The sequence below is a fragment of the Rattus norvegicus genome, chromosome 1 (assembly GCF_021556685.1).
Source record: "Rattus norvegicus strain SHRSP/BbbUtx chromosome 1, alternate assembly SHRSP_T2T, whole genome shotgun sequence".
Lineage (NCBI taxonomy): Eukaryota > Metazoa > Chordata > Mammalia > Rodentia > Muridae > Rattus > Rattus norvegicus.
The window spans coordinates 128,467,962-128,483,240 of record NC_141534.1 but is presented as its reverse complement, the minus strand read 5'-3'; the positions used below and the strand labels follow the sequence as shown (position 1 = coordinate 128,483,240).

At 37.1% G+C, this 15,279-nt stretch overlaps 1 pseudogene; it reads right to left on the bottom strand.

Moving 5' to 3' along the window:
• Window positions 1-474: 474 nt before the first annotated feature.
• Window positions 475-2,505, bottom strand: Traf7-ps1 (TNF receptor associated factor 7, pseudogene 1; annotated as a pseudogene).
• Between the last annotated feature and the right edge of the window lie 12,774 nt (window positions 2,506-15,279).

The window sequence follows — 15,279 nt, the reverse complement described above, 5'->3', positions numbered from 1 at the left end:
AACTATTTTTTCACAGTCTGTGTGGCTTTTATTTCAACAGGGAATTAATAAAATCTATATACAGTCTAAATCCAGTAGAAAAGGTGAGTAAAAAGGACCCAAGTTCCATCTGGGTCCTGCCAGGGGCGGTGGCACATGCCTTTACTCCCAGCACTTGGGAGGTGGAGGCAGGCAGATCTGTGAGTTCGAGGCCAGGCTGGTTGACAGTGAGTTCCAGGCAAACCAGAGCTACATAGTGAGACCCTGTCTCAAAACAAAAGTTTCTGGATATGAATGGTGGGGCTGGACAAGCATCTTACCTGGTGCCCAAAGAAGGGCCTGGTAGAACACCCCTCAGCGAGCAGAGGAAGAGATGACAATGCCTAGCTGTTTGAGCCTGTCTACCTGTCTCCACAAGACAGGCATACATTCCAAGGCCATCATGGAGGTCCAGCCTGACTTAAAGACCTAGACGGACTCAAGTCTGTCCTAGATTTAGCATGTCCAAACCTTCATGGTGCTGTCTACAGCTTCTGAGAAAATCCAGCCCCCGGAAACAGCCAGTGCAGTTACATTGCCCGGATGGCAGAGCAATGTCTGTGTTCAGATTATGTTGTCCATACACCAAACCCCGAGGGACCGCTCATAGGATGCACTGAAGACTGTGGTCTGCTCTGGTGTTGAAATGACTGCCAGGGCATATATTGTGCCCGCGTAGCCCATTAGGGTTCGCAACTTATCTTTGGAGTCAATATCCAGTACATGAATGAAGTTCTGATAGGTGCCACAGACAATGTGGTGGTTTGTCCCAGCAATGGAATACACACTACCACCAGATGTCTGCAGAACATGGATGCAGTCAATGATCCAAATGTCCCAAATCTTGATTGTCTGGTAAGAGCCACTGTACAGATAGCTCTGTGCTGCCACCGAGGCTTGCACCCAGTGGTTGAGGCCCGTGAATTCCTAGCTCAGGGTTCACTATGTCCCAGACCTTGATGGCTTTCAGGGAGCCACTGAGAGCATGTTATGGGAAGATACCAGTGTGCATACAGGGTTGTTGTGGGCCCAGATGATGTTCACCTTCTGTAGGTGATGTCCCACACAACGATGGTTCAGTCTGCAGACTCACTGTACTGTTTGCACCTCGGGATACAGAGTGCCAGCACAATACCATCATGACCTGCCAGTGTCTTTTGGCACATGTAACTGGTACATTTGTCCCACACCTTGATCATCTTGTCAGGAGAGCTAGTGAAGAGCAGGTTACCCATGGATTAGATACAGAGATACCAGAAAGGGCCCTGCTGTCCCACAAAGGTCCCTTTGCACTTGAAGATCTGCTGAAGGTCAAAGGATCCAAAGATACCCACATTCCAGTGTGCATTGATGTGAGACAGCTCATCATTCAGCATGGATGCATCCTTCTGAAATTTCACTGAGCTTGCTCTCGTTCTTACCTAGGACATCAAACTTGAGCTCAAGCCTCTTCTCCAGCTGGTCAATCTTCGCTGAGAGTTTGCCGAGCGTGGAAGGCATTAAGGCAATCTCCTGGTCCTTCTGGGCCAGTGCCACATGCATCTCGTGGAAGCGGTCATCAGTCTGCTGCAGGAACTCATCAGACCCGCAAAGCGACATGTTTCTAAGTGTGTCTCATCGGTGTCGTGATTCCCAATAAATGTGCACCCATATTTAGAGTGGGGACACTTGTGCTCACATTCTTTCAGGTGGGCCCCAAGATTTATCTTGAGGAGGGGTGGGCAGCCGAAGTTGTTGGCGCAGCACACCGGCTTGTAGTCACAACTACTCTCGCTGTTCTTCAGGGCACTAAGCTTGATGGTGAAGGGTCAGCCCCTTGGGTCTACCTCAGACACCAGGTTTTCCAGGGCCTGCTGCATGGCAGCCATGTAGACAATGTATGAAGACCTCTCCAATTTGCTCCCCTAATGCAATTTTCTTCACCACCACTGTCAGCTTGGCATTGTCCACAGGACACTTCTCCGACTTCAAGGTGCTTTGTCTGCAGAAGGTGTGCCCACATGTAGCGAACACAGGGTCGTTAAATACACTGCAGCAGAGTTAGCAGCACAGCTTTACTGAGGACTGCTTGGCAAATGCCAATGGCTCTGGCCCCTTCTCCACTTCGGGCAGTGAGAATATTGAACCACAGGGACATGTTGGACTCAGAGTGCAAGGAGTGGACAGGGATGGCTGAGTCAGAGCGGTGAGGAGTGTTGGTGGGGAGAAGAGGGCTGCGCCAATGGAGGTAGCCTATCAGGGGCTCATGCCGATCTCCTCATCCCGTGGCAAATAGGAAAGGGTGGTAGAGGGGCAAGGGTCCTGATGTTGTTTGTATTCGCTGGTCCCCTCAGCTTTGGTGATGGTGGTGACAGTTGAAAAGGTAAGCCCAAAGGTCATTTCTATCCTGGTCCCACTGCTGTCTCAGGAAGGAAGGTTGGCAGAACACCCCTCATACACCCCAACCCCAGAGAAACGGTTGTAGCAGGCACTCTTGGCTGAGATCATGCTCTAGAGAGGCACCCAGGCTCCTTGGGCAGTGTAACCCACCCACAGCTGCCTGGGATCAGCGGCTACACCCTCTGGCTTCATTTTGCCCCTCTCGGCCTGTGGCCAGGAAAGGTACAGGATACCCCTAAAACTATTCTACAAAAGAAGAAACAAAAAGAACATTGCCCAGTTCATTTTACGAGGCCACAGTCATCCTGATAATACAAACACATAAAGCCTCATAAAGAAATATAATTACGGACCGATTTCCCTCATGAATGTTCATGCAAAAATTCTCAACAAAACACTTGCAAACTAAATTCAAGAACATAACAAAAAGATCATCTGTAGTGATCATCCAAGATATTTTTCATCATGTATGAAAATTAATAAATCCATCATATAAATAAGTGGAATAAAAATAAAACACAGGTCCATCTAATTGTGCAACAAGAATTTCTTTGACAAAGGCGAAGACTGCTTCATGATAAAAGTTGGGGAAAGATTAGGAACTCGAGAGACATACTTAAATATAATAACGTCAATTTACAGCAAGTATATAGCCCATATCAAATTAAATAGTGAGGAAATCAAACAACTCCACTAAAACGAGGAACAAAACAGGGTAGCCCATTGTCTCCATGTTTCATATACAGTACTTGAAGTATTAGTTAAAGTAATAAGACAACTGCAGTAAACACAAACTGAAAAGGAATGAGTCAAAGTATTATTATAGTAGTAGTATACATAAGTGACTTTAAAAATCCCAGGGGCCAGGCATGATCAATTATGGCTGTAATCCTAGTTTAACATTAAAAAAGGATAGGATAGGAGAAACACCATGGTTTGGAGTCTGATAAACAGGGAGGTTCAGAACACCATAGGCTACAGAATGTTTCTAAAACTCTCAGAATTTTCCCATTCACAATTTACCATGTGTAGTATATCTCGGGGTATGTAGCTCCCTAAACATAACTAGACTGTGAAGAAGGTTCAAGGTTATATTTGGATCCAGAACATCCAGTGTACTCACTGGCAGGCTAATAGAGTCTTGCTATTTGTTTAATTTTTTGTCTGAGTTGTCTTATCTAATGAATACTCCAGAGCATTTCAAAGGAAAATCAGTAAGATTAAAAAAAAGATTGAACAATGCAATATAAGACCAAAATTGTACCAACAATACCACTGGTTATTTATTTTTAGGACAGAGGATTGCCTTGTATTCCAAACTGACCTTGAACTCATTATCCTCCACCCTCAGATTTTTATATGCTTGCATTATAGGTGTAAACTCTCATACTGAGCACTAGCCCTGTTCAAATTTAGTGAGATCCCTTGCTATAACTCTAAGTTTCAATATTGGTTAAAAATTTTGAGATAGTGTTACTTGTTACATTATAGAATTTTTTTGTGTATAAGCTGTCTTCTAAAACATAAATTCAATCAATGCTCTTTTAACTTGATATGAATATTGTCCAAAAATATGAATTTCATTTTCCACATATATACTTTTACTATAACTAGTTGAACATGTGTGATTTGTGTATATGGAAACAGTATGCATGGATCCTGTGCAAGTTCCTTGTCTCTACTGTTTCCTTCCCTCTTCTAGGTGATTATGATGACTATTCTATTTTTAGATGGATTTTTCATTATGAAATTTTAACGTATGAATTACACTTTAACTATTGGGTTAAATTACCGAACTTTACTTTAATTATATATACGTGAACATTATTTGCTGTATACAAATTATTATATTACATTAAATGCACAGGATATTATATATTTCCACGCTTCTTCCTCGATGTAAAATACTCTAGGCAGTTACTATAAAGAATCAGAAACGGGCTGGAGAGATGGCTCAGCCGTTAAAGGCTAGGCTTACACCCAAAAATATAAGAATCAGAGACAGGTGAGCAACTGTGGGTTTTCTGGTTTGAAACAAGAAGGCATGCACTGATACATGTAACCACTAGAGGGCACGCGTGTAATTGAGGAAATAAAAGCCTCAAAAAGTCGGATTCATTATTATTATACGAAAGCACTGCTCCTGGAGATTTCATATGAGGAAACTTGTGACAAATTGAGTCTGAAATTTGTCTCATTTTAAAGGTATTGAGATTGTTCTCAATATATTTTTACTCCAGCCTAAAATTGAGATGGAGAAATTTTAAAAAGTGCTGGAAAAAAATCACTTCCTTATGAGAAATTAATGATTTGATTTTTAGATTAGACACAGATATAAGAAAAATTTCATGTTAGATTAAGCTTTGTTTCCTTGTTGTCATGGTCAAATTGTTATCTTTTCCACTTGCAAGATATTATAAAACTTGAGTTTGGTAAAAGACCAGCTTCCCTGTGGCTAAGGTTTATTGCTAAAACAGTGTAGAAGTGGACAAATTTATGATCAGCGTGTAGAATGAAGAATTTAGAACATGTCAAACATGAATGCAGTAGGCTTAAAAGCCAAAAGGTGTGAAATAAAATCACATGTGAATCAAAGAGGGACTCACAAAGAAAATCATAGCATATTTTCAGTTGCATTGGAATTAAAAACTGTAGGATTCATGAAGATATACACATTCATAAGGAAGACTGAAAATTTTTCACAGTATATACATTGTGCTGGGGAGGCTCTCAAAGAATTACAGTGTTATTCTCACACAACTCCACTAAACTATAGGTTGAGGCTAGAAGGTCGTGAGTTGAGGACCAGGTTCTAAGATACACTGGGATAGCAAGTGAGACTTTCTTTTCACAATAACAATAAAAATAATGATGAAGCCTCAATTCCTCCTTACATTTTGGAAGAGGATCTGAGACACTCTTTCAAACATAGGTTGGAGCCAAAGAGTTTAAAGGATAATATTTACTTGAAATTTGAATTTTGGGGTATGGCCTGTGTGTCATCTTAAAAGAAGAAAACTCCTTTTATTAATTCCATATTTTTTACCTCATGTAAAAATTTTAAGCAGTTAATAAGAAGAATCAGTGACAGGTGAGCAACTGTGTTTTGTTCTGAAACGTGAGAGCATGCACTGATACATGTAACCAGTAGAGGGCACACATGTAAAGGATGGTTTCGCAAAGAAATTCAAAGCATTACAAATTCTGGTGAATTTACTACGATTTGAAAACATTGCCCCGTTCAATCCAAACTGTGGGAATTATGTATGAGGAAATTTTTGAGGTACTAAGCCTGAAATATGTCTCATATTTTAAAAGAGTCACAATCATTCTGAATATATTCTTAGTCGAGTCTGTAATTGAGACAAAAAACTAACAAAATGTAATAGAAAAATACTCGAAATTAATGACACTATTTCAAAATTACACAGGTATAATAAAATCACAAATTAGAAATATGATATGATTAACAATGAAGTTATTTATTCAAATTTCTGCTATAAACAGATACTTATAGGATATGCAGATTCATATATAGATATAGATATATATCTACATATATAGATATATAAGAATTTTGATACTTTTTAGAAACAGGATTTCACTATGTAGCCTATGGTTTTTTAAAACTCACTGTTTAATTCAGACTCCAAACCACAAAAAGGCTACTGTTTGGTTGGCATGCAAAATAAGAATTACAGCCAGAACCCCTCATACCTGGATTCTGATTTTTCTTAATACAATCACTCAATTCAGATCATCACAGAACACAATAGTAAACTTTACCAGGAAGCACTACCTGAAGAACACTGCAAACAGTCAGAAATCAACGAAACAAAAGAAAGCAAAAACTAGCAGGCGCAGAGTGATTTCTTACAGCATTTAGGAGAATCATGTAGCTTAATGAGGTTCATCTGGAAAAGGTGACCAGTAATCTAAAATCAAGAGTGAAAAAGGAGGGGGGTGAAGAGGAGATGGTTTAGTGATTAAGGTCACTGTGTGCTCTCCCTGATGACCCAGGTATGATACCAGTAACCTGCATGGGTGATCCCAGCTGTCTGTCCCTCAAGTCACAGGGGATCTGATGCCCTCTTTGGGCCTCCATGTGCATTGTTATTATATGGTGCACAGATACACATACAGGGAAAACACCCATACACATATGTATACATTTATGAAAGGGATAAAACTAATATTTCCATTATTTCTACAGAATTATGCATATCTAGAAAAAAAACAGAAACTTGAATATCTCAAAATTCCTAAGTAAATAACAAGTAGAGGATGTCAATATACTTCTAGCTGGTGAATAGGAATAATTTGAATTAAAAACCTTAAAAAGAAAACCCTAGGACCGTTTAGTCTTTCACAGTCAATTTTATTATAAAGAAAAATGTACAGAACTATGCTTATAAATTATGTACATGAATAAAAGGTTCACTGAAAGACAAACGTGTCACAATGAAAGAAGCATTTTGCTTTATACAAATGCAGATGCTGACTTAGTGGGAGTCTGTCGTTGTGGAGGAAATAAGTCAGCGTTCAATGAATTACATGTTCCCAAAAGTAAAATTCAAAAAAACTGAGACAGGAAAGGGGGATCAAAATAAAAAAAAAAACAGAATGAGAAAAGAGACGTGAACCATATCCAAAATGACAAGATAGAACAGGGCATCATTGTAGTGGTTTAAGATAGTGAGACAATATGAATATTTGAAGACATTACTGATCATGGTAACGTAGTCAGAGAGAAACATAAAAATTACAAATTCTCAGGAATTCCACATTTTTGTTAAATTAATAGATATTCATGGTAAAACTCTTAAGACACTGCTAAGTGAATATGTTTCTTCATCATGTAAATTTTTTCATATTTACTGAAATTGTGGGAACTGCATGTTGTTTTGAGGTAAGTAAATATACAAATAATTCTAGAAAGTCTGAGAGCTTCAAGAGATATTATTTCAATATGCTCTTTCTACACACAGCTGCAAGGCACGGGGATTTCAGTCACGGCCATCTTGCAGAATGCAAGGACCAGGCACAAATCTTTATTTGAGAACTAGAAATAGTCCCTAGGCTAATTATCCTTAAAGTGGAAATTGAAATAATCATGGATAATGAGTTTAATTCAGTACAATTTGAGCCTAAAATTATTTTGATTCCTTGTACTTGTTTAAGAGTTTTATTTAAAGTCCTTTATATTGTACTGTGGTTCTTTAATATTGTGAAAAGAAATGGAGAAATATATTTTTCAATTAAAAAATAGATTTGTAAATTGGTTTCCCATTTCAAAGAAGTGTTAGAAAATGGGTAGTAGTGTCACCCCAAGCAAATTAAACCCCATCACTCTCCCTCTGCCTAGTTCAGGGATTTACAGGATTAGCCTGCCATACCAGACCCAAGAATGTCAGCTAAGTGTCAGGAATTGGGAATTTGTTAGTTTTTCTTGTAGTGATGGGGATCAAACCTGGGGCCTAGATAAGTGATCTATAACTGGTCTACCTACTCAGGTTTTACCTTCTATTTACATCAATAACTGTAGTTATTGCCTACAGTTATTGTAAATGTGCTTATTTATTTAAACATTCTTATTAAAACATTTTATACCATATATTATCAAAATTTCCCCTTCCACATCTTCTCATAGATTATTCAAACCTCCCCACCCTTCAAACTCCGTATTTCTGCTTCCTGCCCTGTCTCTGTCTCTGCCTCTGTCTCTCTGTCTCTGTCTCTCTCTGTTTCACTCTCCCACTCTCACTCTCACTCTGTATTTCTCTGTAAACCAAATAATATGGCAAACAAAACACCAACTAAACAGAGAGAGGGGAGAGGGAGAGGAAAAATAAGAACAATAAAAACGCCCTAGACCTACTTATCTTTTTTTTTTTGGATCCTGTAGCTTTTCTTCTGACAGCTTTTGTTAACTCAGGATTTTTAACCCTGAAATGGTTTTGTTCTTAAAAGCTCCATTCTGACAGAAATTTGGATGTATAACAACTTCATTATTCACCCAGTGATATTTCCAATTTGTGTTTTTTCTTATACCTGTGTGTATAATTGGTAAATAGGCTAATTAATTTCCCAAATGAATTTTTTTCTATTTTGTTATTTTCCTGCTTGGATTCTTTCTAAAAGAAATGATGAAATAAAGTTATCATTTTAAAGAATATGTTAAATTTATAAATTGGTTTCCCTCTTTTAAAAGGTGTCAGAAAATGGTTAGTAGCCCCCATCTCATGCAAAATTTTAGACTGGAGTACCGGTGTATTCAGAACGATTTCAATTCTTTTAAAATGAGACATTTTCAGGATATTCCATAAATTTTCTCAGAAATTTAATTCCTCCTGGTCTGGTCGTGGGGTACAATGTTTCCATGTGTTAGTTAAAATGCATCAGGCTTTTTGAAGGTTTTAATTCCTAAGCAATCCATCAATTACATGTGTGCCCTCTAGTGGTTACATGTATCAGCGCATGCTCTCACGTTTAGCACTGGAAAAAGCAGTCACGTTTTTAGACGGGAGAACTCAGGCAGTTAGTCAAGGCAGGAACTGCTTAAAACAGCATGGAAAGTATAAAAAAAAATTCTTTGCTTTATAAAATGTGATGCAGTCCATTTAACGACTCCAATTTCAAGTTTATGCTTTACTCCAGGGCCCCAACACAATTTGTGTGTTTGAAAGTGTTTTGTTTTATTTTTTAAACTTTATAACTATCCCCTGGTATTTCCCCCACATTCAAGTGGGTGACCATACATGGAATAATACATGGGCATCACAAAGTGAATTTAATTGATAGAAAAAGAAACGAAAACCAAAAAAGGTCCCAAAGAGTTGTGTGGGTTTAAGAGGAGACATGGGATAAGCTGAGAAAGGAGGTGAATATAATTCAAATGTATGGAATGGAATTTTCAGAGGATGCATGAATAATTAAAAACAAAAGTACAAAAACAATGTTTATGAAATATTACATTATTTAGTATAAATTTTTCTGTGGGGCAAAAAATATGGGAAAAAATCACAAACACATTGACTTGAAATCTAAAAGTATTTGAAATGTTCAAATATAAAATTTCATACCTCTAGTATCTCATTTACCTAGACTGTACCATCATACAAATACAAGGCTCCCTCACTATCTTTTCATAGCCATAAACAGAAATAACACATATGGTCAGATGTCTAGTGCAAGAGGAGAAAAGCAAAACAAAACAAAACAAAACAAAACTAGAAACAGGAAAGAAAATGAAAGGTAAATAAAGACAACATCTAATTAATAACATCTTGTGCATTTTAATGTACCTAAGTGTGTGGTAAATAAAGTCCACATACACATAATTTAAAAAGTTCAATAATTTAATACAATTGAGAAATCATAATTTATCTGAAACTCGTGATAGCAAGAATTTCATTTGAAAGTATAGTAGTGATCAAAAATCATCTGGAAGCAGAAGGATCCAGTAGAGAGTTGTATGAAAGCACATACTGTTTAAGGATCCACGCACGCTACTGACATCCTGTCAAAATCACACTGAATTCAATACGCATTTTGTTAATAAAAAGTACAGATGTGGAAAATAAAACTTATCTCTTAAAATAATATTAATTGAATAAAAAGGACATTGTTTGAATTTGTGCGGTTCAAGAAAGCTTATGCGCAGATATTTTTTTCTATGTACCAACTAACGATATTTTAGAGACTTTAATTATTATTGGAATTTAGTTATAGATGGGGATCTCATCAAATTTAAAAATGGTTAAAGCTCAGAGTATTAGCCCAAACCAGTAATCCAACCATTTAAGAATGAAAGGCAGGAGGATAAAGAGTTCAGGATTATCGTGGAATATAAAATAAATACCCCAAACCTCAACATACATAAATAAATAATTAATTAAATAAATAAATACATACATACATAAGTGCATTTTAAAGACTTAATTTCATTTAGCAATTTTTATTTTACTAGCCTTTTGTTTGAAATATGAGGTATCCACAACAGAAGGAAAGTAAGAAATGAATTTAAGGCAATAGAAAACCTTTATTATCTGGCCAGAAACTACAGTGGGTATTTGAGATTTCATTGGAACTACAAGCCTTTATCAGCATGGAATTTTAAGCACAAGAGTCATATTCTGGGTTGACACAACTCAGTTAATAGAAACCTGAAACTAAAAGATCTAGGAGACAAGGTTATCCCATAGTTATGGCAGAAAATAGTCACATAGACTCTGGTATTTTAAGCTGAAGTTTGATAATATTTTGTGAGTTGTAAAGACATCAATATGACCATCAAACATGTAAATGAAGCTTAATTCGATATGTGTAGAACAGGACAAGCAACTAGTCTTTGAGAAGCCCATACATATGTCTCTAGGGGGTCCTTATTTCTTTTTTTACTGGATAGTTTATTTCATAAATTTCAAATGTTATTCCCTTTCCTGCTTTCCCCCCTCCCGTCTCCTCTCTCCCTGCTTCTATCAGGATGCTCCCTCTCCCACCCCCTCCACTCCTACTTCAACACACTGGGATTTCCATACACTGGGAAATGAGCCTTCACAGGACCAACGGGTTCTCCTCCTATTGATGACAGACAATGCCATCCTCTGCTACATATGCAGCTGGACCCCTGGGTCTCTTCCATGCATACTCATTGGTTGGTTGTTTAGTCCCTGTGAGCTCTGCTGGTGTCTAGTTGGTTGATATTGTTGATCTTCATATGGGGTTGCAATTCCCTTCAGCTCCTTCAGTCCTTTCTCTAACTCCTCCATTGGGATCCCCATGCTCAGTCCGATGCTTAGCTGCAAGCATCTTAATCTGTATCAGTAAGGCCCTGGCAGAGCCTGATATGGATGTCTCCTGAGAGGAGTCTGTCTGCAAACACTGCTTGGCACCAGCAATAGTGACTGGGTTTAGTGACTGCATATGGGATGAATTCCCAGGTGGGGCAGTCTCTGGATGGCCTTTCCTTTGGTCTCTGCTCCACTTTTTGTCCCTGTATTTCCTTCCGTGAGTATTTTATTCCCCCTTCTAAAAAGGACCGATGCATACACATTTGGTCTTCCTTCTTCTTGACCTTCATATGTTCTGTGAATTGTATACTGGGAATTATTTCTTCTGAGCACTTCTTCATCTCAACACATATGCTTAAGTCTTCAGTAAAATATATTTCATAAAAATCACAAAAAGTCTCCAAAAGTTTTAATGAAATTCTCAAAATTTATTATATTATGGAGAAATTATAGTGTATTTGTTTTTTCTTATAATGAATGTGATTTTGCTGATATTAAAAGCAAATGGCTACATATTATTTGAGCCTTTAATTTCTTTGAAATTAAAAGATATTTTTAAGCCTGGGATCATGGCTCAGTGGATAAAGAAGATAAAGTGGATAAAGACATATGAGTTCAAAGTTCACACAACCATTTTCAAAGGCATAGCATGATAGGCACCTGTCTATAAGCACAGGGCCCCTATTAGATGGTGGATAGAGACAGGAGACTTTCCCAGAAAGTTACAGGCCATAATCTGGCAAACCCAAGAGCAGACAACAAAAGGATCTTATCTCAAATGTAACAGAAGTTAAGGGCAGATACCAGATGCTGTCTTTTGAAATATAATGTGATCTATGTCAACAAACACACACACACACACACACACACACACACACACAGGCATGCAGGCACACACACATACACACACACACAGGCATGCAGGCACACACACACACACACACACACTGACAAAATAGCACACAAGCACACACAGAAACTTGTACGAGATTTTGATTAAAATGTTTAGAAATGATTTTGTTTTTGTTCAGTAGTTCACTCATGGTCACCAAATAAAAATTCTACAAATAGCCTCCCATGAGCCCCCCATAACTCCCCATGAATTCCCCTTCTGATTCTTACTGTAACACTATGGCTGTCATTGTAAGAGAGAAAGAAATGCCCTCCTGCAGGCAGAAATGTGCCTATGTCTGCACTTTTGGAACAGAATTACATGACTGGCTTTTAAATATGCAAGGTAAAAATACATTTGTCTATAGATATGAGATAACGTTCATACAATGGTAAATATCCTGGAAACTTTCAGAGACCTACCAAAATCTTGCTGCTGCATGAATCTAGTGGGAAAGGGGGACTAACAAGGATAGAGTCTAGTCAGATTATTTTCTCCCTGGTTCTAGAGTAGAAAATATACATTCCCTGAAGCACTCATTGTAGCATGAATATTTTTAAAATCATTATGTTCTAAATAAGTCTTTAATATTTTCAGTATACTTGTTAGCTAGACATTTACATTTTTTTTTACCATATACTCCAGGCTAGGGTTAGCCTAAAAATCATGGGAATTCTCTCATTTCCACCATTTAGTGCTAGGATTATAGCCATGCACCACTGTTTCAGTAGTTCACCGGGGACCGTCAGATATAGATTCTACAAAACAAAAGGAGTTAATACTCCTGTTGCTGATCCAACATAGTAAAATTGTAAAATTAACACTCGTGACACAAGCATGCCTGTAAGCTAGTGGAGGACATGAAACCATAGGCTTATGTAGACTTTCAATCCCTGTCCCCAGCTGCCTCTCCAGTACTACTAAAACAGAGGTTGGGAAGCACAGCAGTATTGTGAAAGAACTTGCTTTGGGACTATTGTGTTCTTTTTAACTGTGGACATGTTGAACGTGTGGGGGTAGGCTTAGCAGCCCTGCTGCTTGAAAAGAAAGACATAGCACCAGCTGCTTCTTCTATACAGCCCCACCGTCCAGTCTCCAGTCTCTGGAGCTATTTGTCAAGCTGTCTACATTTTTCCTCTCCTGTGTAGTGCCTTCAACCTCCACCTTTGCCCCTGTCAGTCTGTACCCTGGCAACATGGTGTTTTACCCAGTCTGCTTTAGGATTGTGCTTCTCCTGGCGCTTCTTCCATCTACTACTGGACATTGGGAGACCCTTCATTGGGGTCTCAAACCCTAAGATCTCCTGGATTTTGCTGAGAAAAATGCAGTTTTTCTGAATCAAAAAAAGGAAGGAATCAAAGGTATGTTTTCAAAGATTGTGTAAATATATCAATGCTGAAAGTAAAAAGAAAGAAGGGAGGGATTCAAGAAGAGAAGGAAAAGAATATGGTTTTGATGATTAGAGAATACTCTGAGTGTTCTATGTTGGACAATATATAAAATAGCTGTTTGTTTCTCTCAAGGTACCATAACCAGTATATGCAGTTATTGGTCTACTGTGGAAGTTTTAAAGTTTAGTAGTATGTGACTTTAATTTGTAACGTAATATTACTGAATGCCACTCTTACATGTATAGTCATTATGAGGTAGAGAACACGACTACACAGGACTGGCAGCCAAACAGATGGAGTTTCAAAATCACACATCATTCAGTCTTAGCAGCAAAACCTTGAAAACATTAGGAAACGTTTTGCTCATTTCTGTTTTTAAAGCTTGAGGAGACACGGTGTTCAGAGTCAACACTGAAGTTAACTGTTTAATATAGACTTTGAGAGTCTAAAGTGGTTGTCTGAATTATCACTATAATTTAAAATTAAAACTGAAGTTCTAAGCATCTTGAATTACATTTCAATTTTTCAAAAGTCAAAGGAGGCTACTGAGCTGAATCAAACCTGTAATTGTTTAGAGAAATTTCTGATGCCGTATAAAAAGAGGTATAACTTATATAGAGTGTTTGTAATAAATTGCCATTGATCAAATAAGTTTGAGATCTACAAATATTCAAGATTCGTACATTTTTGAATGGTAGGTAGTTTGGTATATAAGGCTAGCAACTACACTTTAAGTTTTTTTTTGTCTTTAAAAACCAGTCAGCATAAAAAGCATATACTAGATAGTTCAGATACATTTTTAAACTTTGGAAAAGCTATCATACAAATAAAAACCTCATATTGACTATGCAGAGGAGAAATTGCCAACCAAAAATGTTCCTTGGCTCAAGATGAAAACTGAAGGAATGATTATCAAACAAGAAGTTTACCTTTAAAAATATGACATGTTGATTGTGGAGTACCTGTTATGTTTAAGTAAAAATGAATTTCAGTTGATTACAATAAAGTTCACAGAATAAAGAACCTTAATTGTTATAAATTCTATACACTTGAAATGTTTAAGTACCGTTTATGTCTGAATATATGATCCACAAATTGTTCTTTCTTTATTTAAATTTTGGACATCATATTTGATTAATATGTGTACAAACTAAATGATATTTCTATATATATTAGCATTTTTGCTTGCTAATGAACTAATTACTTTCTGCTTCAAATAAGTCTTTTTTTTTCTTTTGCTCTATTGTACAAGTGGGCACTTTAAAAACAATAGAAACTTTTCAACCTTCATGTTCATTTCAGAGACATTTTAAAATACCTCATTTCAAAATTTTCTTAATCTCATATGCAGCATACCTAATAGATCTTTATTTTTGTTTCTGATATTTTTAATAATGTTTCTCTATATATAACCATTTAATGACCTGTTTCAAGTTTCGTGTTCAAATATTTTTTCCACTAACATATCATAGTTCTTAGGTCTTTTATAAATTAGTGGGACTAAAACACCTCATTATTTTGAGGTTTCTTGTTACTTAGTGTCAGTTCTTTTGACGTATGTGATGCTGGAGTTCTGAGCCTTTTATTATGTTTCTTGATAAGTTATACAAGAAAAATTTCGCTTATTCTATTTCCTTATTTCATATTTACTTTTGCTTCATTTCACCTCTTTTATCTATATTCTTTGATAATGTTCCTCTTAGCTTGTTTTATTGTTGTTGGCTTTATTTAGTGGAGAATAATATTTTAATATTTTGAGTTGGATGATTATATCAAAAGCATTCAGAGTTTTTTTAACCTTAGTTTG